This window comes from Mauremys mutica, chromosome 3, assembly GCF_020497125.1.
Source record: "Mauremys mutica isolate MM-2020 ecotype Southern chromosome 3, ASM2049712v1, whole genome shotgun sequence".
NCBI lineage: Eukaryota > Metazoa > Chordata > Testudines > Geoemydidae > Mauremys > Mauremys mutica.
In genome coordinates this window covers 99,826,745-99,854,671 of record NC_059074.1, presented here as the reverse complement: position 1 = coordinate 99,854,671, position 27,927 = coordinate 99,826,745, and the positions used below count along the sequence as shown (strand labels likewise).

General features: G+C 41.2%; 1 protein-coding gene across 10 annotated transcripts in view; it reads left to right on the top strand.

Moving 5' to 3' along the window:
* Nucleotides 1-27,927, top strand: part of EPB41L2 (erythrocyte membrane protein band 4.1 like 2) — a 245,713-nt gene that overhangs the window by 7,152 nt on the left and 210,634 nt on the right. For 9 of the 10 annotated variants that reach the window (XM_045009892.1, XM_045009904.1, XM_045009897.1 and 6 more), the window contains exon 2: nt 17,638-17,686. The exons of the other annotated variant lie outside the window; for it this stretch is intronic. The gene's annotated coding sequence lies outside the window, so the exon portion shown is untranslated. The remainder of the gene's footprint in view (nt 1-17,637; nt 17,687-27,927) is intronic. 10 annotated transcript variants of the gene reach the window in all.

Here is a 27,927-nt window from a genome sequence, read left to right as displayed (position 1 = left end):
ATGTAAGGCCATTATTTGGAGACTCATGCATTACACAGAAGCACAATAGGATGAACTAAGGACAGTTTGAAGGCTAACCCAATTGTCTTACTGCTACAGGTTTAAGTCAGTTCCTTTGCTTCTCTAACGTTGTCTCTGTGGCTTAGTGTTTGCAAAGCACCGGTTCTAGAGAAGTGTTCTGGTTGCAAAAGCTACCCTGTTACCAGAAAATAAAAATAGACTTTTAAAAACCAAGGAAATGTCTGTGCTGCCTGAAAGATCAGTTTTGACTAAAATTACTTGCATTGATGACAAAGCAGAGTTTAACCAAAATATTTATTGTTGAAATTACTCTGTAATTAGTAGTGTTGTACAGCTAAATGTAACACCGGGTTTTACTGAAAATCACTATCTTATTACTGTGGCTTGAAAACTACAAAGAATAACCTTGGCTTACTTTACTTAGTGGCCTGGATTAAAAACTTGACTACAATGTTTTAAGAATGTAGGTTTTTATATTTTTTGATAGTATTCTTCAGTATAATTTTAAAACACATGATGTGAAAACTAGGAGCTTTCTTTCTTTTTAGTTGAAGTTGCCTGAACAGTACTCTTTTATTCTGTCTATGGTTTTTCAAAACTTGCAGCAAAAATATCTATATTGAAGTGCTTTGAACTGAGTCTACAGCAAAAATAAACTTGTCTTTTCATACAATACTTTAGACATCTCACAGAAATATACAATATAATCTCCTTTTTGGTTTGGTTGGTTGTATGAATTTTGATTTTTTTTTTTAAGGATTGTGCAACAGCTAGCTATAACTTTTTACAAAGGAAAGTGTACTTATGTTTTCCCTCTGTTGTTGAGAGGAAGTTTGCCTTCAAATCTTTCTACTCCTTCCTTGTTTTCTTCTCTCAAAAACACCCTTTCTTGTAGTCACCCTCCTATTTTAAACAAACTTGTGTTTGCTTGCCAATTGCACAATTACTTTTCCTGTAAGTGTTTACTACTTAAATTGAAGGAATGCATGATAAATTAATCAGCTATTGAACTTACTGGTCTGTAACCTCCAGATCTGTGTTATCCCATTTCCTAAGTAGCTTCAGTGTATACCATTTTCAAATTCTCTGGTAGTGATGGAATTCCCCAAAACAATCACCAGTGGTTCTGTTAGTTCATTTAGTATACCTAAGTGACTTTCATGTGACCCTACTAATAGTAATATGTTCTAGTTAACTATGCAGTGGTTGACATGTTCATTCATGTAAATTGCCTAGGGAGGTTGGGGAATCTCCATCATTGGAGATTTTTAAGCAGGTTAGACAAACACCTGTCAGATGATCTAGATAATACTTAGTCCTGCGGGGTACTGGATTAGATGACCTCTCAAGGTCCCTTACAGTCCTATGACTTCTGATTCTGAGTTGCAATAATGCTATCCTCAATATTTTTGTCATATTTTTTTTTCTAAATGGTAGCTGAAGGAAAATAAGTATCAGCCTTCTTATAATTAATCTTTACCTATCGGTGAACCTACTCCTTTCTCTGCCATCTTGCTTTTTGGATACTTTCTGTGATGGGACATTGTCCCATCACATCATGCATCTGACATGAACTTAGTGCCTGTAAGAGGGATAGTTTAAAAACCTGGTGCCATAATCTTCCTACTTAAATTAGTGCCCAATCTTAAAACTGCTTCGGGTCCCCTTCTCAGAGGACTCCTCTCTGAAAGTGGCTACCGTGGCCAGGCTTTGATAGAGTAGGGCTTTATAATAAAGTTATGGTCATCTGTGTCACTTCTTTGTTCAGCCACAGTGATGGTAACCGACCATTGCATGATGCTCCTTTTTGCCCAGGACTCAGTGTGCTGCTAACCTTGATTTCAAGTGACCTAACAGGAAATCAGTTTTTACACTTTTGGTACTCAAGGTTTAATTGAGTATACTGAACTTGAAATAAGTAAAGTTTTTTGTTATTTGTAGTGTTGTAGCCATGTTGGTTCCAGGATCTGAGAGAGAAAAGATGAATGAGGTAATATCTCTTATTGAACCAACTTCTGTTGCTGAAAGGGACAAGCTTTTACAGAGTTCTGTTTAAGCTTGAAAGCTTGTCTCTTTCACCAGCGAAGTTGGTCCAATAAAATATATTGCCTCATTCACCTTATTCTCACATTTTACTAGTTGAACATTTGCACTTAACTGTAGAGTGATAGAAGCAACTAATTACTTCCCTTGGCTATATTTTGTGGTGGGGTTTTCTGTGTTTTTACATGTATTATAGGGATGGTGTAATCTGTTTCCACCACACACACTTTCTAGAATTGGCTGAGATTTCTGTATTTCCAGGATTTTTGATTGTGGTTGCTTGCAACTTGAAAGGCCACTTTATTTTTTTTCATTTGTACATATTAAATGTGAGCAGGACAAAATCCCTGAGGGTATCTCAATGTTTGCTTTCTAATTCTGTTCAATAAAGAACTCAACATCTGGTATGAAACCACATTAAAAAGCCAAAAGAAATCTTTACCAGGGTTTAATTCATATAGAAGTATCTTTTTTGGTGGTGAGTCTGATTTCCTAACATTCAGAGAATTAAGGGAGTTGATTTAAATTATATGGGATAATTGCAAAATAGAATTTGGTGGTACATTACCTCTCATACTTGAAGTATTATAAAAAATGTTACCAAGAAAGTGCTGATAATACAGTGTCTATCATTCAAATGTAGTAAAGGTTAAGCTGTATGTAAGCTATTCCTGAGTTCATTGACACTTTGAATCCTGCTCTATGGAGTGAGAAAATGCGTGGGAAGGAGAATGGGGTAGCTTTTTTAAAAATTGCTGTAGAACCTTTACTGTACACCAGAGGCTATCAGAATGGACTTATTCCAGAGGGGTAGCCATGCTAGTCTATATCAGTAAAAACAATGAGGAGTCCTTGTGGCACCTTAGAGACTAACAAATTTATTTGAGCATAATTTTTCGTGGGCTATAGCCCACTTCATCAGATGCATGGAGTAGAAAATACAGTAAGCAGGTATAAAAATACAGCACATGAAAAGATGGGAGTTGCCTTACCAAGTAGGGGGCGGGTCAGTGCTAACAAGGCCAAATCAATTAGGGTGGATGTGACGCATTCCCAACAATTGACAAGAAGGTGTGAGTATCAACAGAGGGAAAATTATTTTTGTAGTGACTAAGGGTACGTCTTCACTACCTGCCGGATCGGCGGGTAGCAATTGATTTCTCGGAGTTCGATATATCGCGTCTCATCTAGACGCGATATATCGAACCCCGAACATGCTCCCGTCGACTCCGGAACTCCACCGGAGCGAGTGGCGGTAGCGGAGTAGACGGGGGAGCCGCGGACGTCGAACCTGTCCTCACGGCGCAGGAAAGTAATTCGAGCTAAGGTACTTCGACTTCAGCTACGCTATTCACGTAGCTGAAGTTGTGTACCTTAGATCGACCCCCCCCCCCCAGTGTAGACCAGGCCTTAGAGTCTGATACTGTCTTTATTTTCATTCCTTTGGATGAGATGTTTAACTCATTACTAAATAATCATGTGAACCCCCACATCCACTAAAAATTATAGCAAACCACAAGTTTTTGAGCTAAATAGGACATGGTATCTGTGGTATTGAAAGTAGAAGCTAGAAACTGTCCTTAGGCTCTTAGGCTTTCAACCACAAATATTCTGGGTCCATACCCATTAATAACATTAATTGCAAACTCTCTCATAACATCTTGAAGACCTTCTGCTTTAAATTGTGCTAGCATGGTGAATGTGTAGTAAATAGAGAAGTTAATGAGTGGTGGAAGAATGGCTTTTAATTTTATCAGTTCCTCCAGAGACATTGATTTTATGGTCCATGCGTGACAGACATCACTGTGACTTCTAAATGTTTTTACAAAATATATTCTCCATCTTAACATGCAAAACACAAGGAAATACTTGGTAATGTAGTTTCTTCTAAAGCCTCTCATTTTGGTGTAGCTTTTGGGATACACTGACTCATTTGCCACCTCCTATTTTGAGTATGTGGTAAAATCTCTCATCTTTCCTGAAGTGTGGAAATTCTGATATTAAATCCCTATCATCTAAACCTATATTTAAGTGATCTGATGTTCTCGTGGGAAAGTGTGAATTCCTGCCAAAATATTGTGTATTGAGAGTGGATGGTTCCTGGGGTTTAGTAGTAGAGTACATAATACAAGCTGTAACTTCAAGATCACTGGTTTAAAAACTAGACCAGTCTGGTAGTGAACCAGTTGTTACCATTTGATGGGCCAAATTATGTGTAATGAGTTGATGGAGACAGTAAGTGGATGGAGGGGCAGGTTTCACATGAAAAAACACCATCATAACTGGCACAAATTGATACTTTTTTATTTGCAGTCTTCACTAGAGGCCAGGGATTAAATGCTACGTGGAATAGCCTCTCACTTCAGGAGAAGGTAGTCTAAAGTTTATTTCAACCCTGACCTATAAAACATTAGTACTTCAGATATACAAAAGACAAGACTTCTGTCTATGCTTTCATAACTGCTACATTAAACTCTTTAAAATATACACTTGTTTTTAGTTGTGCTGATCCACTGGTTAGTCTTGTTTAATTTTTCTTGGCAAATCCATGAGCAAGAACTGATTGATTTGAGTTGGGTCCTGGACTAGCCAGGAAGAGCTTCCCACTTACTACTGGTGAGTGAATTTTTAAAGCCCCTGCATGTAACTATGCAAAGTAGAATACACTTATGCTGTTTCAGTAACTTTAAAGACGTGGCCAAATTTCAGTTCCTGCAGACTAAAATAAGTTCTACATTATGTTTAGAAACAACTAGTGCAGGGATCGGCAACCTTTCAGAGGTGGTGTGACGAGTCTTCCTTTATTCACTCTAATGTAAGGTTTCGCGTGCCAGTAATACATTTTAATGTTTTTAGAAGGTCTCTTTCTATAAGTCTATAATATATAACTAAACTATTATATGTAAAGTTAATAAGGCTTTTAAAATGTTTAAGAAGCTTCATTTAAAATTAAATTAAAATGCAGAGCCCCCCGGACTGGTGGCCAGGACCCAGGCAGTGTGAGTGCCACTGAAAATCAGCTCGCATGCCGCCTTCGGCACCCGTGCCATAGGTTGCCTACCCCTGAACTAGTGTGTAATAATTCCAGAGTCATAGAAGATGAGGGTTGGAAGAGACCTCAGGAGGTCAGCTAGTCCAACCCCTTGCTCAAAGCAGGACCAACACCAACTAAATCATCCTAGCCAGGGCTTTATTAAAGACTTGTATATTGATATCTGAGTGCTGCTGGTTTGTTGGACCATGTGTCACTTTCAAAAAGTGTGGTTTCTCTACATCTCTAAGCCTGTCTATTCATAGCTTTCCTTATTTTTTAGACAGTCTTGATTTCACTATCTCAAAACTAGGCAAAATACCACAAAATAGACTCCATTTAATAGGGGATAAGAGGCACTGAACACACCTGCCTAAGGGTGTGTGTGGGTGTGGTGGTTGGTGGTTTTTTTGTTTTTTTTTAAATAATTTTGATATAGTAAGATTCTTCATCTGGAAAACTGTTGTGGATGATATACGAGGATTCTTTATTTCATTGATTGGTTGATGCATTTTAATTACCTCTGCTGCTTAAACATAGTTTCAGATAAATAAAGTAGTAAATTTGTAGAGAGATCTCTATAAATTCATCTGTGTGGCTATAAAGGCAAATCTGGTCTAAAGTTTAAACTGACTAGACTTTCATAGATTCTATGCAATTTGCATCTTAACATTAATAAAGAGGACTTTACAGCAAAGGATAACATCTCTAAAAAAAGAATGGAATAACAAACACAATCATATAGTTAAGATTAAATCTGTCATCCATAACCAATGATCTTAAGCAAAGATTCTACCCAGCCCCATTTTTGTAATACAGTGGATTTAATATTGAACTACACTTTCTGAAACCTTGAGTCTTGTCTGGTGACACACAAGAGTTCCAATGGCCTTCACTGTGTGCACTGCCATTCTAATGGAGCTAAAATAATTCTGAAAGAAGGCATTTTAATATAGAATACCTCAGGTCCAGCCATAGTTCACTACAGGGTGTGGAACTTGGCAAACAAGTGGATTAAGTTTAATGTATGAGTAAGAAATCCTCTCGTTAATGGGTGACTATTAAAATATAATTTTTTTTAAGCTGTCGACCTCGTCTGAGAACTCAGAGTTGGGCTTTAAAGCCCTGCTGACAAAGATCTAGAACAGGCTCACACAACTAATAAAGCGGCGAGGGCCATATTACTCCAAAGAAAACAGCTGAGGGACAAACTCCCCTCCCCCCCCCCCCAAAGCGCTGCCCGCCCTGCGGAAACAAACTCTCCTTCGCCAGCGCCACCCCACCGAAACAGCGATATTGAACCTTGGTAATATGTTATAGCGGGCCCCTAAGGTAGTATAATTAAGGTAAAAGAAAAATGTCTTTTTGCTAGAAGTAGAATAAAATCTTCCCCCTACTTTATAATCAATTGCCCTGTTGAATGAACGAAGTGTGCATGTGGAAGGCAGCACCTCCCAGACAGCTGCAATCCTTGGAGAGGGGATGGGAGCCAGACCAGATCAGTAGAACAGGTCAGCCACCAACTCATAGCTTGCCTCCTCAGCCCCCTCCACCCCCGCTCGCCCTCGCCTACTAACCCCCCACCACTGCCCGCTCGCCTCCTCAGCCCCCTACCCCCACCAGCCAGTGATGAGCTGCCAAAATCTAAAAAGGTAATAATTGGAGATATACCAATCTCCTAGAACTGGAAGGGACCTTGAAAGGTCATCGAGTCCAGCCCCCTGCCTTCACTAGCAGGACCAATTTTTGCCCCAGATCCCTAAGTGGCCCCCTGAAGGATTGAACTCACAACCCTGGGTTTAGCAGGCCAATGCTCAAACCACTGAGCTATCCCTCCACCTAAACAACCGGTTCCCTCCTCACCCCACAAGGGGGTCGTGGCCTGCCCCCCAGGACTCCTGCCCTATCCACCCCCCTTCCCTGTCCCTTGACTGCCCCCCGCCGCTCCATCCAACCCCTCATCTCATTCCTGATGGCCCCCTGAGACCCCTGCCCCATCCAGCCATCCCTTCTCCCTGTCCCCTGACCACCCCTGGAATCCCTGCCCCTGACTGCCCCCCATCCAACCTCCCTCTCCTTCCTGATGGCCCCCCGGGATCCTTGCCCCCATTCAACCCCCCTGTTCCTCACCCTCTGACCGCCCCGACCCCCCCCCAACTCCCACTCCCATCCAACCCCCTGCCCGCTCCCTGCCCCCTTACCGCACTGCCTGGAGGTGGCTGGTGGTGCTACTGCTGCGCTGCTTGGCTGGAGCTGGGTCACGCCGCCGCCACGCAGCACCTGGAGCACTGGGTCAGGCCGAGCTCGCGCCCCCCCTTCCCGCGAATCAGCTGTTTGCGCGGGAAGCCTGGGAGGGTGGAGAAGCAGTGTGGCGGCTTCATGCTCAGGCCCAGGGAGACGAAGGTGGAGGTGAGCTGGGACGGGGGGGGGGTGCGAGGAGGGCGTGTGCAGGGGAACCTCTCCCTGCACTGGCTCGTCTCTGCCTCCCTGGGCCTGAGCGTGAAGCCGCTGCTTCTCTGCCCTCCCAGGCTTCCCCTGCGAACAGCTGATTCGCTGGAAGCAGCGGGGAGGGGGAGAAGCAGGGCAGAGTGTTCAGAGGAGGAGGCGGAGCGGCGGTGAGCTGGGGCCAACCGTCAGCTCGCCTGCCCACTCGCTTCCTCAGCCACCTCGTCCTCCCCCCTGCCACCGGCTCACCTGCCCTGCCAGCTACTGCTTGCTCACTCACTTCCTCAGCCCCCTTGCCACTGCCCGCCCGCCTGCTCGCTTGCTTCCTCAGCCCCCCTCCCCCCCCCCCGTCGGCTCACCTGCCCACCCACTCGCCTGCCCCCCCAACCCCCCCTCCCCCACTGCCGGCTCACCTGCCCTCCTGTCACTGCTCACTCGCTCGCCTCCTCAGCTCCCCTTCCTCACCCGCCGCCGTGGGCCTCACAGTGAGCCCATGCGGGCCGCATGTTGTGCAGGCCTGATCTAGAAGATACAGGGGATTTTCATAAATAATCCAAACTTTTGGCTGGGCATGAAAAGGCCATGCCTCCACTTCTGCCTCTTAATCAGATCATTTAAAATGTATAACCCTTTTTTGACCTGCCTCTGATAGAGCTGAAGCCACAGAAAAGAAATCTACCTACCAAGGACATAAATTGCCCTGATGGCTGAATCTGCTTTCAGGATTTGCTCCTTTTCTTTGTCATTAGACAGAATAACAGTGCTGCCTTTATTCTATATACCTGTTTCTACATGTAGGGAGTCTGATATATAAGTAAGAAGGATTATTATTTTGCTTTCTTTTATATATGGGATAACTTAGTTTCCAATATTGGGAGTCCAGGCATTAATATCCAGATTTGCAAGAGTATGGACACTTCAAACCTTGACTGTTTTGTTTTTTTCCTCTCCAGGTACTTCTAATTTTCTTTCTAGAAAAGTGTATTGTTTTGTAAAATCCCTTGTTAACATTTCCTTTGCAGTGTCCTTTGTTTCTTTAAGATCATATTCCAAGTGGTTTACTTGCTGCTTGTTCCTGGAAAATCTCTTGATCTGAGGCTGACAGTTTCCCAGAAACCACTTCCAGTTTCTTAAGGCGCAAACTTATTTTTGTAGAAAGCCTATCTACATACTATTGTGATGGGTCAGATAAGTCCTGTACTGGCAATGAGGCAGTTAATTAGGCAGATAGGCTCCACAATGGCAAGGAGAAGCTTGAGGAGAGCCTGTGGACCCAGATGACACTACCCTGCTATATGTGCAGCCAATATCAAACGTGGAGAGAGGAGTTAAAAGGAGGAGACTTAGCCCAGTTGAGGGCTGACTAGGAAGGAGAGCAAAATTCTGCTACTTCCTCAATGAGGGAAGTCTGGTCCCAGCCAAGAGCTTAAGGCAGCTTGATACCTGGATGAGGCATTTGGTGGATTGGACAGAAAGACCCAGGAAGGTAGACAAGGAGGGACAAAAGCCTGGAGCAGAAGTGTGGGTCCTGCTGACAAATCCTTGGATGATCCTAATTTTTAGTTCATTGTTTTCCTTTTTTTGTTTTGGACTCCATGGCACTGGATCTGTGAGGGGTTGGGGACACCTGACTGGCAGGGATCTCCAGTAGGGGAGTTGTGAAGCTTGATGGGCCACAAGGAGGTGCTGCATAGACAACCTGGTTGTACCCATGCAGGGCCAAAATAATTTATTGTAAAGAAAGAGGACTCAAAGCTCTTTAAATTAGGATTTAAACGTGTGGAATTGGATTTTTTTAGTTCAATCTAATACCTTCTAAAACTATAGTCAAGACAGGATAAGATGTACTTTATCATGTATTAAGGTAGTCCAGTTGAAATCTAGGGAGATCATAGGGATCAGCTAGCATGTGTTAAGAATATACACTGCCTTGTCTACACTAGAGTTTTAGAACATGTTGGCTAACACCTTCTAACTCCCCTTCAAGGTTCACTCTTCTGCTGCCTAGATTTCTGTAGCTTGAAAAAAATCTGTCCTGACTGGTTTTCCCCTTACTCTTCCACACTTTCTATTTACCCCCCTAAAGGTAGGCAGAGAAGATCCTTTTTCCACTTATTTGGAAAACAAAAAGTCCTTTTTGTGTGTAAAATTTTTCAGTTGTTCTAACTGAAACTGCTCCTCCACCTCTCTGCATCTGCATTTTTGTGTTTGATTCAGTCACTCCCCCCCATCCCCTCTCAGACTAATACTTGACATGTGCATGGAGGAGTGGGAATGTAACAGAGAGCAGGACTGATATAGGATGCTGATTAGTTACTAGATTGTGCACAAATTCTTGAATGTGGATTATACAGCTATAATACAGAGAACTCTCAAATGCAATACCTGGGGAAAAGAAATGCAAAAAAATTTCATACTAATTATAATCCTTTACCAGTATGTAATACATCATTACATTGTTCCATATTTTTCAAGTGTGCGTGCAGAGAATGCTTGATGTTGAACAGTTTTTTTAATTTTATTTTTGCTCTAATGGATTCCATTACACTATTACTCTGTCCTAGTTTGTTTAGAATGTAATTGGTATTTTAGTAAGTATGTTGAACTCATTAGGCTCAAGTTCCTTGCCCAGGATGTTGCAGTAAGCTGACTCATTTAGTCTGGTGTATATATACAAAGATAAGCAAAGTTACAGGTAGCTTTGCAGTTCATATTCACTTTTTTATTTTCTTGGGGAGAGCATGAACGTAATACAATGTAATCATTATTTAAAATGTGATGCACACAGACATTTGTCGGAACAGGGTAATAAAATGTTCTTACTAAAATAGTAAATGCTATTGTAATGAAAAATCCCATAATATGCGTTTCCCGAATGTTCACATTTGTTGAGTTATTACATTTGATGCTCCTTTTTAGAAAAGGGGGGGAAATTTTACTTTGCCACATCACTTTGAATTTTCTATCACTAAAGTCATAATGTACAACTTGTTTTTTAAAACTGCTGCCCAAAACCTCTGTGGCAAGACTATTTTATGTAGTATTTTTGGAAAGCAAGCCACTAACTACTAGTCAATTGGGCTGGGCGTTTGGTATAGTAGCAAAATATGCTACCACATGGTAGGGGATTGCAGCTATGGATCCTTGTGGTACATTTCATGGCTCTGTATAAATAACAATAATGGTCCTTTGCTTTTAGTCTGGTAGAGCCCAGGAGAGAAGGGTAAGGTAATGCATTCAATTCCTAGGTCTAACCTTATTTAAGTTGCAAATTACAAACATTTGAACAGCGAATTTGAGTAACTGGATTTTGATGAAAAGCTAGGTTTGGAGGTGGGAATAAATCTGCAGTGATGAGTGAATCAGTTTAAAGTTGTATGCAGTATTTTTAACCATGGAGACTGTTAACTTTCACATTACATGTTTAAAGGTCCTGGTCGTGAAACTAGTGGTTAACAGGAGAATGCTTAGAGTCAGCGCTGAAAAAAACACTCAGTAGGGGGTTCTACTTTAAGTGGAGTCCTTTGAGGCTAAAAAGTCCAGTTTGTGTCTCTTCTGACGTAGATGCTTTCTTTTAATTGATCTAAAGTAAAAAGATCCAGTTCTAAGATTGTTTACCCAAGCGATATACAGGGTGGGCTTTAGATCACATAAGTTGCAGTATGTGTAGAATTTTTTTTAGATTTAATTTCTCTAGAATTTGAGACTAAGAATTGGACTTTGATCTTTAACAAATAGTTACTTAACTTTATCCAGGCTAATTGCCACTTGTTCTCTCTCTCTCTCTCTCTCTCCTGCTTCATCAGCATAGGACGGGGGAGAAATGAGCAAGTTAAATTAATATAGCTATCATGATCATATATCCAAACTAGAATAGTCAGGACACACTGCTGGTATTTTCCTACACCTACTCCTGCTATTTATCTTCACTGTTCTGGATTCCTGTGGGGGGTGTGTGTGTGTAAGTTTAAAAAAAAAAACACAATAGAAACTAATGTTTCTTTTTGCCTGGTCTTTCCTCAGAGGCCTTGTTTCCCTTTTATTTTATATGATTTAGATAATGACAGAGTGTACTTAAGTTTGTGGATGATTCCAAACTGGGCGGGATTGCAGATACTTTAGAGGATAGGATTAAAATTCAAAATGATCTGGACAAACTGGAGAAATGGTCTGAAGTAAATTGGATAAAGTTCAGTAAGGACAAATGCAAAGTACTTCACTTGAGAAGGAACAATCATTTTGCATACAAATGGGAAATGACTGCCTGGGAAGGATTACTGCAGAAAGGGTCAGAAGGTCATAGGGTATGAAGATCATCATGGATCAGAAGCTAAATATGAGTCAACAGTGTAATACTGTTGCAGAAAAAGCAAATGTCATTCTAGGATGTGTTGGCAGGAGTGTTGTAAGCATGACACAAGAAATAATTCTTTTGCTCTACTCTGAGCTGATCAGGCCTAAACTGGAGTATTGTATCCAGTTCTGGGCACCACATTTCAGGAAAGATGTGGAGAAAGTACAGAGAAGAGCAATAAAAATGATTACAGGTCTAGAAAACATGACCTATGAGGGAAGATTGATAAAATTGGGTTTGTTTAGTCTGGAGAAGAGAAGACTGAGGGGAGATATTAAAAAGTTATTACAAGGAGGAGGGAGAAAAAATGTTCTCCTTAATCTCTGAGGCTAGGACAAGAAGCAATAAGCTTAAATTGCAACAAGGATGGTTTGGGTTGGACATTAGGAAAAACTTCCTAACTGTCAAGGTTGTTAAGCACTGGAATAAATAGCCCAGGGAGGTTGTGGACTTTCCATCATTGGAGATTTTTAAAAGCAGTTTAGACAAACATCTGTCTGGAATGGTCTAAATCAGGGATCTCTAACTCTAATCACCAGGAGGGCCACATGAGGACTAGTACATTGGCCTGAGGGCCGCATTACTGAAACCTTCCATGAGACCCTGCCTCTTCCCACCCCTTCCCCCAAATCCCGGCCCGACCTTTTCTCCGCCTCCTCTCCTGAGTGTGCCACATCCCCACTTCTCCCCCCTCCTTCCTGGAACATCCTAAGCACTGCCAAACAGCTACTTGGCGGCGGGAAAGCGCTGGGAGGTGAGCAGGGACACTGCGCTCTGGGCGGGGGGAGAGGGGAGCTTGGCAGGCCAGAGGAAATAACTCCAGGCTGGCCATGCGTTTGAGACCCCTGGTCTAGATAATACTCTAGTCCTGCCATGAGTGCGGGGGACTGAACTAGATGACCTCTTGAGGTCCCTCCCAGTCCTGAGATTCTATTTTTCTCTCTTTCCCCTTGCATCTGTCTTCCCTTATTGCTTTCCTTCTGTCATTCTTCTTTTGTTTGTTTTTCTCCTTTGACTTTGCCTCCACTCTACAGTTCAGCAGTGATACTGAGTTGAGTAGGAGCTAGACTGTTTCTCATATCTTGCTCTAATTGAGAAGAGACTTTCACTGCCATGCTAATCTTTTGAGGCATCCCATGTGTATTGGGGTAAGAAGTAGCTGATGTAGGTGCTATGTGAAACATACTACAACAGTGTTCAATGTATATGCAGCACCTAGCAAAGTGGGGTCCTGCTCCATGACTAGTGTTTCTAGGCAATTTGGTAATAGGTGATGCTTAGGACATAATCTAGAAGACAGGGTTGGCCTTTGCTCCAAGGGGCTTACATTCAAAGGGTATACTTTTCATTCAGGGACTCCTAATAGCTGTCCTTTTATGGGCTGCCTGAAAAACAAAAGTCCTGAGCAGACAGTTTTGTAAACTGTTTCAGGACTAAGATATTGAATGGGGTAAATCTAAATTTCACGAGAGAGCTAAAGTCAAGTTTTAAATCTTTTATTAGAATACTTTTGAAAATGCATTGTAATAGAAACAAGACTTATGTATGAAATAACCAAAACTAATTTAATTTTACTAATCAATACCAGAGTGGCTGAAGTATTGTAATAGCAATTTGTAATTGTACACAGTGCTAGTTAATATTTGTAGTACTACATAAATAATGTAGCAGAGACAGTTATATTGACAATATTCAGTAGCAACATCCAGTTTTTGCATAGTTATTGAAGAGCTTTGGGAATAGGAAGCTCTTTTGATGGTAGGGGCGGAAACCTGAATTAATGATTCTTGTAGTGTACGAGGGGAAGAACTTAATTTCTTCTGATCAAGAAATTAAGGGATTTTAGTCTTTGTATCCTAAATAATTGAAATCTGTGTGAAATCTTATACTATTTTGGTGTATATTAGATGTTATAATTTATGTAGCTATTAGTTTCTATAAGTTTCAGTAGAAGGTTGTGAGAGCCAGATGAAAATCTTTTTTAGGAAAAAAAAAATTTGACTATCTGGTGTTGCCATCTCTGCCTATTTAGCATTAGTGTCATGGTCTAAATTGCTGTTGAGTTTCCAAAACATCAGTCACTTAATTTTGGTATCAGAAATAATTATTTATAGTCTCACATGTAGTGAGACAGCTTTTCAGCTAAAACAAGGTTGAAGAATCCAGGAATCCTCTTTTTGCTTGAGAGCAAGCTGTACATTTGTGGTCTAGTGGTAGCTTATTTTGACTGAGGGAGCAATTGAATGTAAACAGATTCTGTGCACATGGTGGTACAATGATGTCAGGGTTTATGCCTGTCCTCCTAGTTCAGTAGTCATGGAGTTTAAGGCCAGAAGGGGGACCAACGGATCATCTATTCTACTAGATGATCCTGTTTATCAGAGGCACCCAACACAACACAGCACCCACACACTGTATCCAACAACTGAAGTTAGACCAAAATATTGCAGTCCAGAGAAGACTAAACTCAGCCTGTGGTACATCAGGGGGTACCAAGATGCATGAATGTCTGAGACCCCCTGCAATGACAGGGAAATGATTAAGTGATATGTAGCCAGATAATCCTGGCAAGTGACCAACAGCCACATGCTGCAGAGGAAAATGAAAAAAACCCAAGGTTGCTGCCAGTCTGACTTGTGGGAAAATTCCTTCCCTACCCCCTATATGGCAATCAGTTAGACCCTGAGCATGTGGGCAAAAACTAGCTAGCCAAGCACCTGAGAGAGTGAGTGAGTGCTTGGTACTGCCTTAGCACTTGTCCACCCTGCATAGTGTCCTTTCTCAAGGTGTGGCATCTGTGATGCTTCAGAGAAAGGCCACTAACCTGCCTGTGTTTCAGGCAGGAATGGAGGGGGAATCCAGCCAGCCATTGGCAGGAGACAGGAAGGAAGACTTGAAGCATGAGCTTTTAGGAACATAAGGCATAACCAGGAAGTGAGCCTTAGGACTGCTGAGCCCCGATCCCTACCATCACAACCAACCCTGTCATACAATTGCAGTCATAAATTTGTCCAGTTCTTTTGTAAAACTAATTAAGTTGTTTGCCTCACAGTTCTTAGTGGGAAGCTGTTCCAGGACCTCTCTCCTCTGATGGTGAGAAACCTTCTTTTAATTTCCAGTCTGAGTGTCCGCAGGACCAGTTTATACCCATTTGTTCTTGTGCTAACATTGTCCTTTAACTGAAATAGCTCTTCACTCTCTCTGGTGTTTATCCCCCGAAGTATTCTAGAGAACAGTCACATCCCCTCTCATTCAAGGGTGCTGGGGATATGGGTGTGGCAGCACCCCTTGGCTTAAAGTGGTTTCTGTCATAGGTTTTACAGTTCAATGGCTTTCAGCATTCCCCCTCCCCCCCCCCCCCCAAAAAAAACACCACAAAACAAAACTGTTCCAGTGCCACGGCTCTCACCCTTCTTTTTGTGGCACTAAACAAGCTGGGCTCTTCCAATGCATTGTACGATGGTAATACTTCTCTATCTCTGTTGGAAATGCCTTTCCTGATGCAGCCAAGTATCCTATTTGTGTGTTTTCACAGCTGAATCATGTTGGCGGCTTTTGGTCATACTGTGATTGACCAATACACCCAGGTTTCTCTCCTCTATCATTTCCAACTGATGAATCCCCAGCTTGTAGCAGAAATTCAGATAATTAGACCCTGAATGCATGATTTTGCATTTTGTACTAGTGAATTTCATCCCATTTCTGTTACTCCAGTTTTCAAGATCATCCAGATCTTCTTGTTTAATACTCCAATCCCCATCTGTATTGATAATGCCTCCCAACTTTGTATCATCAATAGGTTTCTTTAGTGCACTCCTTTTTGTGCCAAGTCATTAATAGAAATATTGAATAAGACTGGTTCTAAGACAGGTCCTTGAGGAACTCAGCTAGTAATCTCCCTGCAGTCCAATAGTTCATCTTTCAGCACAACCCATTGGCTTTTCTCTTTTAACCAGTTTCTTATCCACCTTCCAATTCTTGTACTAATCCTCATCTCTAATTTTAACAAATTTCCCATGTGGTACTGTGTCAAATGTTTTACCCAAGTCCAAGTATATTTTTAAAAACTAAGCTAAAATTTATTAAAAAAGAAAAGAGAGAGAGTGTTGGTTAAAAGATCAATATACATACAGACTTGAATTCAATTTTTGAGGTTCAGATACATAGCAGAGGTGAGCCTGTAGTTGCTAAAAGTCCTTTCAGATATAGTTCATAGGTTATAGTCCAATGTCCATATTCAGGGTGGCTCCTTAGATCTACTGCATTTCCCTTAAAAATCAGTTATTTTATCAAAGAATGAAGAGTGAATGAAGATACGGTGCCACTGAAGAAAAACTGCTTGCCAGGTCTTTCAGAGGCTGGCAAGCAGTTTTTTTTTTTTTTCCAGTGACACCGTATCTTACTGGAAAAAGCGGTTGCCATGTATATCTCTGTTTGACATAGGGCTTGTCTACGCTGCCCACCGAATCGGTGGGCAGCGATCGATCCAGCGGGGGTCAATTTTATAAATCGACCGCTGAGTGCTCTCCTGTCGACTCTGGTACTCCACCAGAACTTCTCGCGGAGTCAATGGCAGAGTGTCAGCTGTCGACTTACCGCAGGGTCTTCACTACGGTAAGTAGATCTAAGTACGTCAACTTCTGCTAAGCTATTCATGTAGTTGAAGTTGCATATCTTAAATAAGCCCATAGAGACCTCATTTCTGGAATTTTCAGCCAAACAGCAGGGGGATTGGGACTAGTCCTTTCAGCTGAAAAAAATACATCTGTCTGTACTGTCTGGAAGATCTTTATTTTTGTGGCTGTCCCTTTGCTTGAATAACTTAGGACGGGACGGCAACCTTTCAGAAGTGGTGTGCCGAGTCTTCATTTATTCACTCTAATTTATGGTTTCGCATGCCACTAATACATTTTTAGAAGGTCTCTTTCTATAAGTCTATAATATTTGCACAACAGAGAACATTATAAAGATTGTTCTAGTATTTTTGGTGGTTGCAGTAATCCTAGTAGCCTAAGCTATTGTATGTCATTTTCAGTCCTCTTTCTTTTGAACTGCATTGGAGTTTAGAAGCCTGGAAATACATGTTCTCCCCTCCCCGCCCTTGATGTTTAGATCATATGGTACTAATGGAAAAAGGTCATGCTAGGCTGATTTTCAGTTTTGTTTTGGTCTGGGTTGAAGAATGAAGTGAAATCCCAGAGGGTATGAGATGCTGTGTATGGGAGTCTCTGTGGCTTGGCTATCTGGGAGTAACTTGTTTGGGAAACCTCTAGCATGTGTATTTGTTTCCCTTATCTTAACATCTCAAAACTTCCTTTTTTGAAAGTATTTCTTCTTCCTTTTACTCAGTAGTCAAAAGGAAGATGCTTTGTGTTTCTCTCTTTCCAGGTCACTCTTTCCTCTAAATGAGGAGCTATTTCTACTGACCTCAGTTTCTGCACTGGAAAAGCAATTTGATAGGCAGCATTTATTTCTCAAGAGGACGTGGTTGGTCATATGATAAAATTTTCTTTGGTGCTGATAGCCCTAAAGAATTGGTTGCTATGCAAAAACTCTGCTTGAGTTTTTAGCAATTAGTGCTTTTTTTAATTGAAAGGCCTTCCTCCTTTTCAACTGAGAGCGCCTTGGTATTTTTCTACCTGGATTTCTAGTATGGTACAGTTACTTGGATGTAGCTTCTTTTTTGAATTATGTGTTCTACTGCTTCTAAGTAGTTGTCTGTCTGCTTTGCTTTTTGGTATAGTTACTGAAGTCCATTTGCCTATAGAAGACTGATTCCTCAAAACAATCAGGTAAGAGAATACCTTTCCTCAAGTTCTGTTGTGCAATCCTAGACATTCTAACTGTGCTTTTTTGGTTTTTGTTTGTAGTGGAAGGAGAATACCATGTAAAAGACTTCCTAGACAACACTGTTTTAGTGTTACAAGAATTCAATTTGTGAGGAGGCAGCAAGCTCCTCACAAGGAGGAATGAGAGCTGGAAAACTCTGTATAATAGGGAATTATCTCACAGCAACTCTTGCTTTTATTTGTTCGTTTTCCCCCTGTCTGACAGGGAAAAGCACATCCCTGAATCTAGACTACTATAATATAACTGGGGAAAAGTCTAATTTCCTAGCTAGCTTCTTTTGAGGACTATAAAATATATTAAATTCTGGATGGGGGGCAAGGGGGGGAGCATGTCTCTTGATTTATCTAGGTTCCATCACACTGCCTGTAAACTAACCATTAGAAATCCATTACAATCACTGTTGTGGTGGTGTTTTTTTGTTTTTTTTTTTTCCTTCAAGTGGTTATTCTTGTATCTAATTTTATACTATGCTATCAGAGGTAAACATTTTGTGTCCAAATTTACTTAGCAAATGAGGGGGGAAATGAAAGAATATTAGTGTGTGGCAAAATTTTATTTATTTATTTATTTATATATATAATAGATATATAAATTTTTATAATTATAATCTTGTAAATGCAAACGCATTGCTTCCCTGTTTCTAATCACAGATAATGGTTTTTGGTCCTGTTCTCCTAGTTTCATGTTATATGTGAGATGTTTAAGGAAAACTTCAAGGCTGGCAAGCAGATACTTTCTGAATAATGTTATGAAGCATAAAAAAATGCCTCCCTGCAGGAAACAAAGGGGGTTTGCATTTTAACCTTTGACTCAGACTCTACAGTATTGTGGCTATGTGCTGTGCCAGACATTTGAGTCAACCTAACCATCTATGATCAATAAGCTGCTGTCTTGTTTCCTGTAGATAGTTTTATTTCCTCTTATTTGCGTAAGCCGTTTTAAACATTTTAACTCTGTTTATAAAGCACAGTAAAGAAATGATAGAACACCCTTTACAAGGTTGCTCAGCTGCAGTAACTGTTGACTTAAATATTTACACAAATGCATTATAAAAGTTTAGTGTTAACTTGCATGTATAAATCTCTTTCTTCATACTTTTGCCTCACTGCACTCATTCCCAGTTTTTTTTAATTTGCCAGAATTTCTTGCAGTTAGTTATTAAAAATAAATAGCTTGGGCACATATCAAATGGTAGGCAAAAATAAGAAAAAATACTTCTTTATGGCAGATTGTACCTTAAAGGCTATTACAATAAATGTTCTGTCTTATTCCAAGAATATAAAGACAGAATGCTGAAGTGGTTATGTAGCTAGGTTTCAAAATATGATCAACATAATTTATTTTTTTACAAATTCTATAACAGTTTTTGAATTGTGAATGCAGTAGTGGGGTGATTATCTTTGTCAGAAGAAATGTAATTTTTATTTAAAAAATGAGTGGCATTACAGGAGTTTTAGATAATGTAGCTAATTTACTGTAATAAGCTGTTTTTCTTCCTCAGACAGTTTGAAGAAAAAGGGAGATTTGATTTGTACTTCATTTCCCTTTTCTCATCCTGTAAGTGAAGCCACTATGAATTAAAGCAACCTAAATCGTATTTGAGTTGGAAATGTAAGAAAATGCTATGAGCAGATGTGTGGCAGAAACTCTTCAACAAAAATTGAAATGCATTGGAAATTTGTTTGAGACATTTCAGAATACTGCATGCATGAGTTGTGTGTTTTCAGCCTGCAGGAACCCCACAGTGCTTTCTATATTGCGTCTATAAGAACATGTGCATGCAAAGTATCATGCATTGGAAACTATCTCTAGTGTTGCTCAGATTACAGCCAATTGGACAACTGTGCTAAACATTTTACACTTCTTTTGGAGGAAGAGAAATTTTTGGCTCAAGGGTCAGCAAAGGAAATCTGAGTAGGGCCATGGGATTTTTTTTTTTTAAATGGGCATGCACAGGAGACTGACCTCTGTTTAATCCAATAGATTTTTCACCACACTTCAGATAGTTATCTATAATACATGCTCTGTGTGTGTGAGATGGTGCAGGGGCACTACCAACAAATTAATTCCAGCTCTGTTTCCCCCCTCTCCTTACTGTGAGGAATTGCTGCTGGAGAGAAATTGGAGAGAGTGCCGGTGAGAAGGCAGGGCTCACCACAAAGGTCTGAAGGAATCTCAGAATGAAAAATCTTGTTTGGTAACCAATTTCTATTTATGCTGGAAAACTTCTGTTGAGTCACTTCAGAGCTTTGTAATGTGGTATTGGTGCTGCCAACAGAATGGTACTGGGATAATGATTCCCCAGGTTTCTTTAATATATTAGAAATATTTGAAATGCTGCTCTCCCTACATTTTCTCCCTTTTCCCTTCTGTCCCACTGAAATATTCAGTAGCACGAAAGCATGTTAATGTTGGTATGAGACCGTTAAACATGCAATAATGAGTGCTGAATAGCACAGTGTGGATTTTCTCTAGCCTTTTGTCTCTGGAGACCCAAAGTCACAAGCTTACTGTGTAGTCAGTTTTTATATTGACTAGATTTCCCAGTTTCTTTGGCTATCATTGACCAAGTGGTACTGTGTCATAGTTTTTCTTCTCTCACAATCAAACACATTTCAAGTTGACTTCTGATCTTCAGTCCTACAAAATTAAAAAACAAAGCCAAACTGTAAGGGCTTGGCTACACTTGAAAGTTGCAGCGCTGGGAGTTACAGCGCTGGTCGTGCAGCTGTGTAGGGACAGCGCTGGTGTGTGGCCACACTGACAGCCACCAGCGCTGCAGTGTGGCCACATTTGCAGCATTTGCAGCGCTGTTGGGAGCAGTGCATTATGGGCAGCTATCCCAGCATTCAAGTGGCAGCAACGTGCTTTTCAAAAGAGGGGGGTGGGGTGGGGTGTAGTGTGACAGGGAGCGGGGGAGAGAGAGAGAGAGAGAGAGTGGATTTTTGGAGCCAACACTGTATGTTAGCTTCCTGACTTGCAAAATCAGAAAATGTTCCCGACCCCTTAATCTTAACTCTTAACTGCAAACAGCCTGCATCCAACGGACTCCCGTTCTCCCTTCTGCCCCCGCTGTTCCTCGTCAAGCAAACACTCAACCCCTGTGAATGAGACAGGCAGGGGGTTTTCTCATTTGATTGTTCACAGTCAGGTACAGATTGATCACAGCAAACAGGAGCTGTTTGTTTTTTTGTTTTTTTTTTAGATAAGCAGCTCCCTGTGCTCTGGAGCGCCACGGAGCTCCGAGTTCACAACAAAACAAAGAGAGGCTGCATAACAAAACAAAGAGAGTAATTTAGTTAAAAGCATTCTGGGATATCTCCTAATACCCTGGAGGCCAATAACAGCGCTGGTGTGTGGCCACACTTGACGAGCAGCGCTGGATCACCAGCGCTGCACTCGTTATACCCCAAGCCAGGGAGTTGCAGCGCTGGATGTGCCTTGCAGGTGTGGACAGTTACTAATTGCAGCGCTGGTGGAGGCTTTCCAGTGCTGCAATTAGTAAAAGTGTAGCCAAGCCCTAACTCTCAAAACACATGTATTGCTGAAGGACTGCATGTTTATATAGTCTTTATCCTCATCATTTTGCTCCCTAACTACTCCTGTTCTCATCTCAACTTAGTCTGTTTGGGGCAGAGACTCTGCTTCCTCCCCTTTTTTAATATTCTTTTTGTGCGCCTCTGACAGTATGTGGTTCTTCACTTTAATTGTCACTAATGTGCCCAGGTCATAGTGGCAAGAAAACATAATGCCAAAAACTGGGGTACAGAGGATCTGTGTACATCTAACATCTGTGAGAGAGGGTTTTATTGGCTCCCTCGTTTCCTTCCCATGGCTCTGTCATATATGTTCTGTATGTATTAAAATTATTTTGTGACTCCTTTGAAAAACAGTGTTTATATTTGGTTCTCAGGTCCAGCTCTCAGCCTCATGTAAAGTGTTTCATATGGTAGTAATAAGAAAGATGGAGGGTCATTTCAGAATTAATGAAGACTATAGTTGCTGACTTTTAAAACTGAAGAGGGGTGTACTGTTTGTTTGTTGATAGATGAATCTTATAGGGATCCTCATGGCACGTGTTCAGTTCAACAATAAATATTGTTTATAGATTTCAAGGGTTAAAAATAAGAGCTGTTGTATAGATGAGTTTCTAAGGCTATGGCTTTGGCTACACTTACACTTCAGAGCGCTGCCACGGCAGTGCTTTGAAGCGCTAAGTGTAGTCAAAGCGCCAGCGCTGGGAGAAAGCTCTCCCAGCGCTGTCCGTACTCCACCTCCCTGTGGGGAATAACGGACAGCGCTGGGAGCCGCGCTCCCAGAGCTGGGGCTTTGACTACACTGGCGCTTTGCAGCGCTGCAATTTGCAGCGCTGGAGAGGGTGTGTTTTCACACCCTGCTGCAGCGCTGCAAATTTGTAAGTGTAGCCAAGCCCTATGTCTAAGCTACACAGCTTTTAGCGACATGGTTGTCTCACTACAGCTCTGCCACTAAAAGTCATGCAGTGTAGCCGCTGTTAAACTTCCACCTCCAACGAGGGGTATTTGCATTGTCGTCAGCAGAGCTCTCCTGCTGACAACACACTGTTCACCTGCGCTTGTCACAGCAAAACTTTTTTGTCTTTTGGGGGCGGGGGTTAAGCACCTCTGAAAGACACACAAATTTTGTTGTTCAATTGTCAGTGTAGACATCCCTTCCATTTAGGCTAACAGGATTATTTATCTTCATCTTCATTTTGATCATAACCTTGTACAGGTAGCTATAGTCTTTTCATTTAAAGCTTGTCAAGGATTCCACTTCTAAACCCACTTGTTGAATGGTGGTAAGTACTGAAGAACCCTTTGTTGGAGCTTCTTCTGATTGCCAGGCTTGTATCCTCTTGATGCTCCTGAAGTAAACTATGTGAATGTGAGGCAGCATTGGTGCACTTGTGGAAATTTTGGAAAGCGAACTGTTGGGAGAGGAGAGATGAGTTCTTAACTAAACATGAACAGTTCCTAAATCAATGTGTCCCACCAAGAGTGAACTGCAAAAGAAGGGGAGGGGAGAGAAAAGATTGATCAGTGTCTTCCCAAAATTAGGTAACTTGTGAGATTCTGCAGTATCATCAGATATTATGCAAATTCTGTCATTGCACACATTTGCTATCTGTGTCCCTCTAATTCCAAAAGCACGTTAGTTTTGCTTTATCCTTTGTGGAGTCTTGAGTTGACTTTGCTGAGTGTGTTTCATTAAGCAACTAAAATCTGTACCAAAGTTTACTAGATGACTCAAAAGTCTCACTTCCTCATGTTTTGTTGCAGACCAAGGTACTTCTTTTTTCTCCTCAAGTTACAGGATGGTTTTGCCAATGAGGAATATAGCAATGACAGTTCTCTAGTTGCAATTCAATATTGATTCCATTTCAGAAAAAAAGTTGTTTAGCACTCAGAGTTCAATATGTCTGCAAGTTCTATACTCTTTAACAATAAATGACCCATGACTTCTCTGCTCTTATGGAGAATAGTTCTCAGATGAGAGCGTTATCTTTTTCTCCTAAGCCTTTTAAAATTAGAAAGCATGGCATTTTATTGAAAATTGCTGTCTTGATTTTTCTGATTCAGTGTTTTATGTAAGGAGAGTTTTTTCTGTTGCTTGACACCTATTCATAACACTTGAATCTCCATTTTCTTTCTCCTAGCATATTGGGCAAGAGAATCAATTGGCGGCTGAAATTTGGTGCTCTTCTTGGGTCACTCATCTCATGTCTGTGAAGCTGTGTGGTTGGTTGGGGGAGGGAGGGGAAATCTTCCCAAACCCTAACCTTTGAAACTCTAGTGTTTTGGTGTGGATTGTTTCAGAAATAATACTGTCCATCAACTTTTTTTTATTTTTGAAAAGTTAGCCTAGTAGGCTGTTCTATTTTATTTTCAACTTTCTTAATATTCAAAACTTATAATACTTCTATCTTGTAGGTAAGGCATGACTCTGGACTACAGAAATTAAACTGTCCTAATTTGGGGCTGAATTTGTAAAAAGTACCTGTATGAGGATTCTCCTATGAAGCAAGTTAAGTCAGCATGGAATTTTCAAAGAAGGTGACTGGGTCTGAGTTAATCTGTGATTGGTGAAGAACTGATGCTAGCAAGTGTTCTGGGTTGTGTGGTTGGCATCTGTAGTGTGTTTTCAGAACAGCTTTGAGGTTTATCTGAAGTTCCTCAGTAGCCTGAACTTGCCACAATCACTCTTATAGCTGAGATATGCTCTCCAGGGTGTCCCGGGCAATGTGCATTTGATAAGTTCTAGCCTGAACTTACAGGGGAAGATCTTAGCTCTGGATACTATGATAGTTTTACACTGAGGACCTGCCCCTTTGGTGTCTGGGTGTACTGGGCCATTCTGTAAAGCAGCTTGCATGCAGATGAATCAATATTAGCATTGTGAGGTATGGCAGCAGGCATACCTCTCAACCTGCCAGGGCCCAGATGTGGAATGTAATTATAACAAGTACCTAGAATGAAAACATAACAATAGTTCTTATACAAAACTAAAAATGCTGTGGGTTTTTGTTCTGTACTTCAGACGTGTGAAACTCCTCCACAGGAGAGGACTGAATTCTATGTGTAAGTATGGGCCATGATTTGGGTCATAAATTCAGGACTTCATTCACCCTAAAATGCACAGTGGAATGCCCTCAGATATCTGGAGGCTTGCACAGAAATCAAGATGAGAATATGCTTAGTTCTTACATAATGGTAACGTAGTTATTTATTAGTTACTTGCCATATTCAGCGTTAGTCAATGAGAATCTGCTTCTCTTTACGTCACCCGCATCTCTGCCTTCTTTCTTTTTTTCCCCTGTCCTTTGTTTCTCTGTGTTCCCTTTTTTGTGAGTCTGCTCTGCTGTTTCTTTTGTTTTTGTTTTTTTCTGTGCATTTCATAAGCTACAGTAACTGCCAACCTAATGTGCTTCACTCTGACCACCTACCTGGATTCATCCACTAACATATCTAATTAAATAAATAATATTGACACTGAAGGTTTCATCACTGGAATTTTAAAGTTGATGCTCCAATCAGATTAATAGATGACAGTGGTGTTTGCCGTCTTGTTTCAGACTGTTTGCACATTCTGGCTGATGTCACTGCATTGGTTACTTTTTTGAAGGGTTGTCACTGCTGCTGTGAGGTCTAGAAACTTACTACTTTTTTAAAATGGAAAAACCCCAAAGAGGTCTAAACATCTGAAGGCATAGTAATCTGGTAAGGCAGAAGCAGAAATTCTCATGGCTTGGTATGTCCACATCACTTGAGATTTTATTGCAAAGCTATGGCAAGTTATCACCTCTTTGCCCTCACCAACATCCACAGCAACTATTGCTAAAATATCAAGAACATGCTGCTTATTTTGATGAGTGCCGGTGTTGTCAAGCAGTTAAGTTTAGAAATGACTGCCTTATCTATGGGTAAACACATACATTTTAAAAAAGAATTTCCTGCACATTTTAAGTCAAGTAACACTTGCCCAGACTTGGGAATCCAGGAGTTAACTGCCTGTCATAGTTTCTGGTTCCTTGTACTTTGCCCTAGTGTTGTGCAATCTGGAGCCTGCTTTAGTATACGTTGCAGTAGCTGCAAAAAAGTGACTGAGAGGCCACATTTAGCTGCAGTTTCCCTGGAATTATTTGACTGTGGGGTATAAATTGGAATACACCAAAACAGAAGATTCAACATCTGGGAACAACATAGGTTTTTAATCTATAGAGCTGTCTGGGAGCCCGTTGAGAGCTAAGGGTGGGTTAAGTGGGGAAGCATCAGTTTCTATTTGAAGAGTCCCTTTTAGCTTTCCTTCTGCAGTTGCCCTGCAAAAGGATGTCACCCTTTTCCTTAGTAGCACAATCTTAATTCTCGAAAGACAGCCAAGCAGTTCTTAGTTCAAAGACTGAGAGTAAATTTAGATTAAAGTAGGCAACGGTTTCTGAAGCGTAGAGAGAAACTACAGGTTCTTTGAGCTCCTGTGTATGTGAATCCTCCTCCTGAGAAATTGGACTTTTTTTCCCCCTCTTGGAGTGCCTGCTAGAGGTTGCACCTGCATCCCTCAGGCTCTTGTGCTCCCTCTACCAAGAGCATAAGGGGTGGAGTGGCCCCCCAACTGCCAGCCAGTTCTTTCAAACTGTCCTGTGAGAGAGTCAGAACTTTTCAGTGTCCCTCCTTCACTTTTAATTAGTTTAGATCAACCTATCCTAATCTAAAACTAATTATTATAGTTTTTTTTGTTTTGCATATGCACCTTTTGTTTCTTTTGGCCTATTGGAATGAAAAATAAAAAGATACAGTAGGTTGTAAGTAGTCAGTAACTCACTGGGCTGTCTGTGATATGCCCCAGCCTCACTCCCCAGCTTTGGATCATGTGTGCTGTGGAAGAGTGATCCCTCTAGAAGACAGACACAACTGTTTATACTGCCTCAGGAAGAGTCATTTCACAGTGAAGTGTGTGATCTGCAAAGCTTTTTAAAAAAACACACACAAGGCTAGAGAATCAAGACAATTTTTTTCTCATGGAAAAGACCTCAAGAGCAACTTCAGACACAAGGCTTTGAAGGAGCAGGAAACTTCTGTCTCCTCCTGTTCTAGTCATTCCTTCAGTGCTCCAGAGATGAGGGAGATTATATTGAGAGACTTCATAAATCGCGTAGGAGTCTGCCGCAACAGACCGAGATCTCGATAGAGCAGTCAGAAACCCTTGTTGCCTGTGGGAGGAAAAACAATGCTCAGGACATTCAGCCCACTGCCATTCAGTATCCCTGGTACCTGCTAAGAAGAGGTCAGATAAGTGGATTCTAAAGGAGTCTTTATCAACATGGAAGCAGGCCTCTCACTGGGAACCCTTGTAAATTTCACTGCAGCACTGTCATCTAGCGCCCTTGTCAATTTCATGGCTGCTGCAGCAGTAGGGAAACTCAGTGATTCATGGGTACCATTGCTTTCAGCCTCAAGTGCCTCACAAACAATGCCCTTGACCATGGAAGCTGGGCAGTGAGAACATCATATTTCAACTAATTGCTCAGCACCAGGGGATTCGGTACCAAAGATCTCAGTTCAGAAGAATTTGGCTTCTTCCTTGGTATTGTCATCCTGTGCATGTGAATCCTTCTCCTGAGAGATTGGACTTTTTTTCCCTCTTGGAGTGCCTGCTAGGGGTTGCATTTGTATCCTCTCAGGAGATCAGGGCTACTCCAGAGTTCAAATCCCTATTCTGCAGACCTCTCCTGCTTCTTTCTCACCAAAATCTCTGGTACAACAAGATGATAGAATACCTGTAATGCAAATTACTATATGACTTCCTGCTTCCGAGACTCTGGTCCTATCCACTCCTAAGCAAGTTATTGCACCTCCTGAGGTAGTCCAGCTGTCAGAATTTTTCTTTGCTCTTCAACTGAGTCTCTAGTAGGGAGCCTTCTTCAATACCTAATAAGAGACTAAAGAATCATAAAAAATCATCTTCAAGAGCTACTCAGGCTGAGAATTCACCATATGGTTCTCTGTTACCTCTGTAGATGGTAGTACCTTAAAATGCCATGTCCTATCTGTATGAATATCAGTCCTGACCATACTTGGATGCCTTGGCACAATCCAAATCAACAGTTCCCTCCATTCTCTAAGGATGTAGACAGAGACATTGCCTGCCTATAGCATCCTCAGAAATCCCCAAACTTGGAAACAAAACAGTACAAAAAAGGATATTCAGAATGATCGTTTCCCCAGAAGGGCAGTTGGTATCTCCTTCTCCTGATGTAGCTGTGGCTTCTTCTGTGCCTATGACCGTATGCTTTTTCAAGAGCTGTCAAACAGGATAGCAGAGACATTACAAATTCATTTAGAACTTGTGTAAGAAAAATCATAAATTGTTTAATATCCTACAACTTTCTACGAAAAATAAATACCCATTAATGAGGCTAGCCTTAAGCTGGCAAAAGAATTGCAGGTGATACTGTCTTCTATGTTGGCGACTTTCAAACAAGCAGATCAGAAATATAAAGTTCCTCCTAAAGGGTTCAAGTATTTTATACTACCCTGAATCCTTCATTGTTGGATTTTTCATTAGCAGTAATTACTGAAAGTCTTGGAGATCTGCACTAAAAGAGAACCAAAAAAAAAAGGGGGTGAGGGAATGGGGGGGAGGACACCTAACTTGTGGTGTCTGTGTG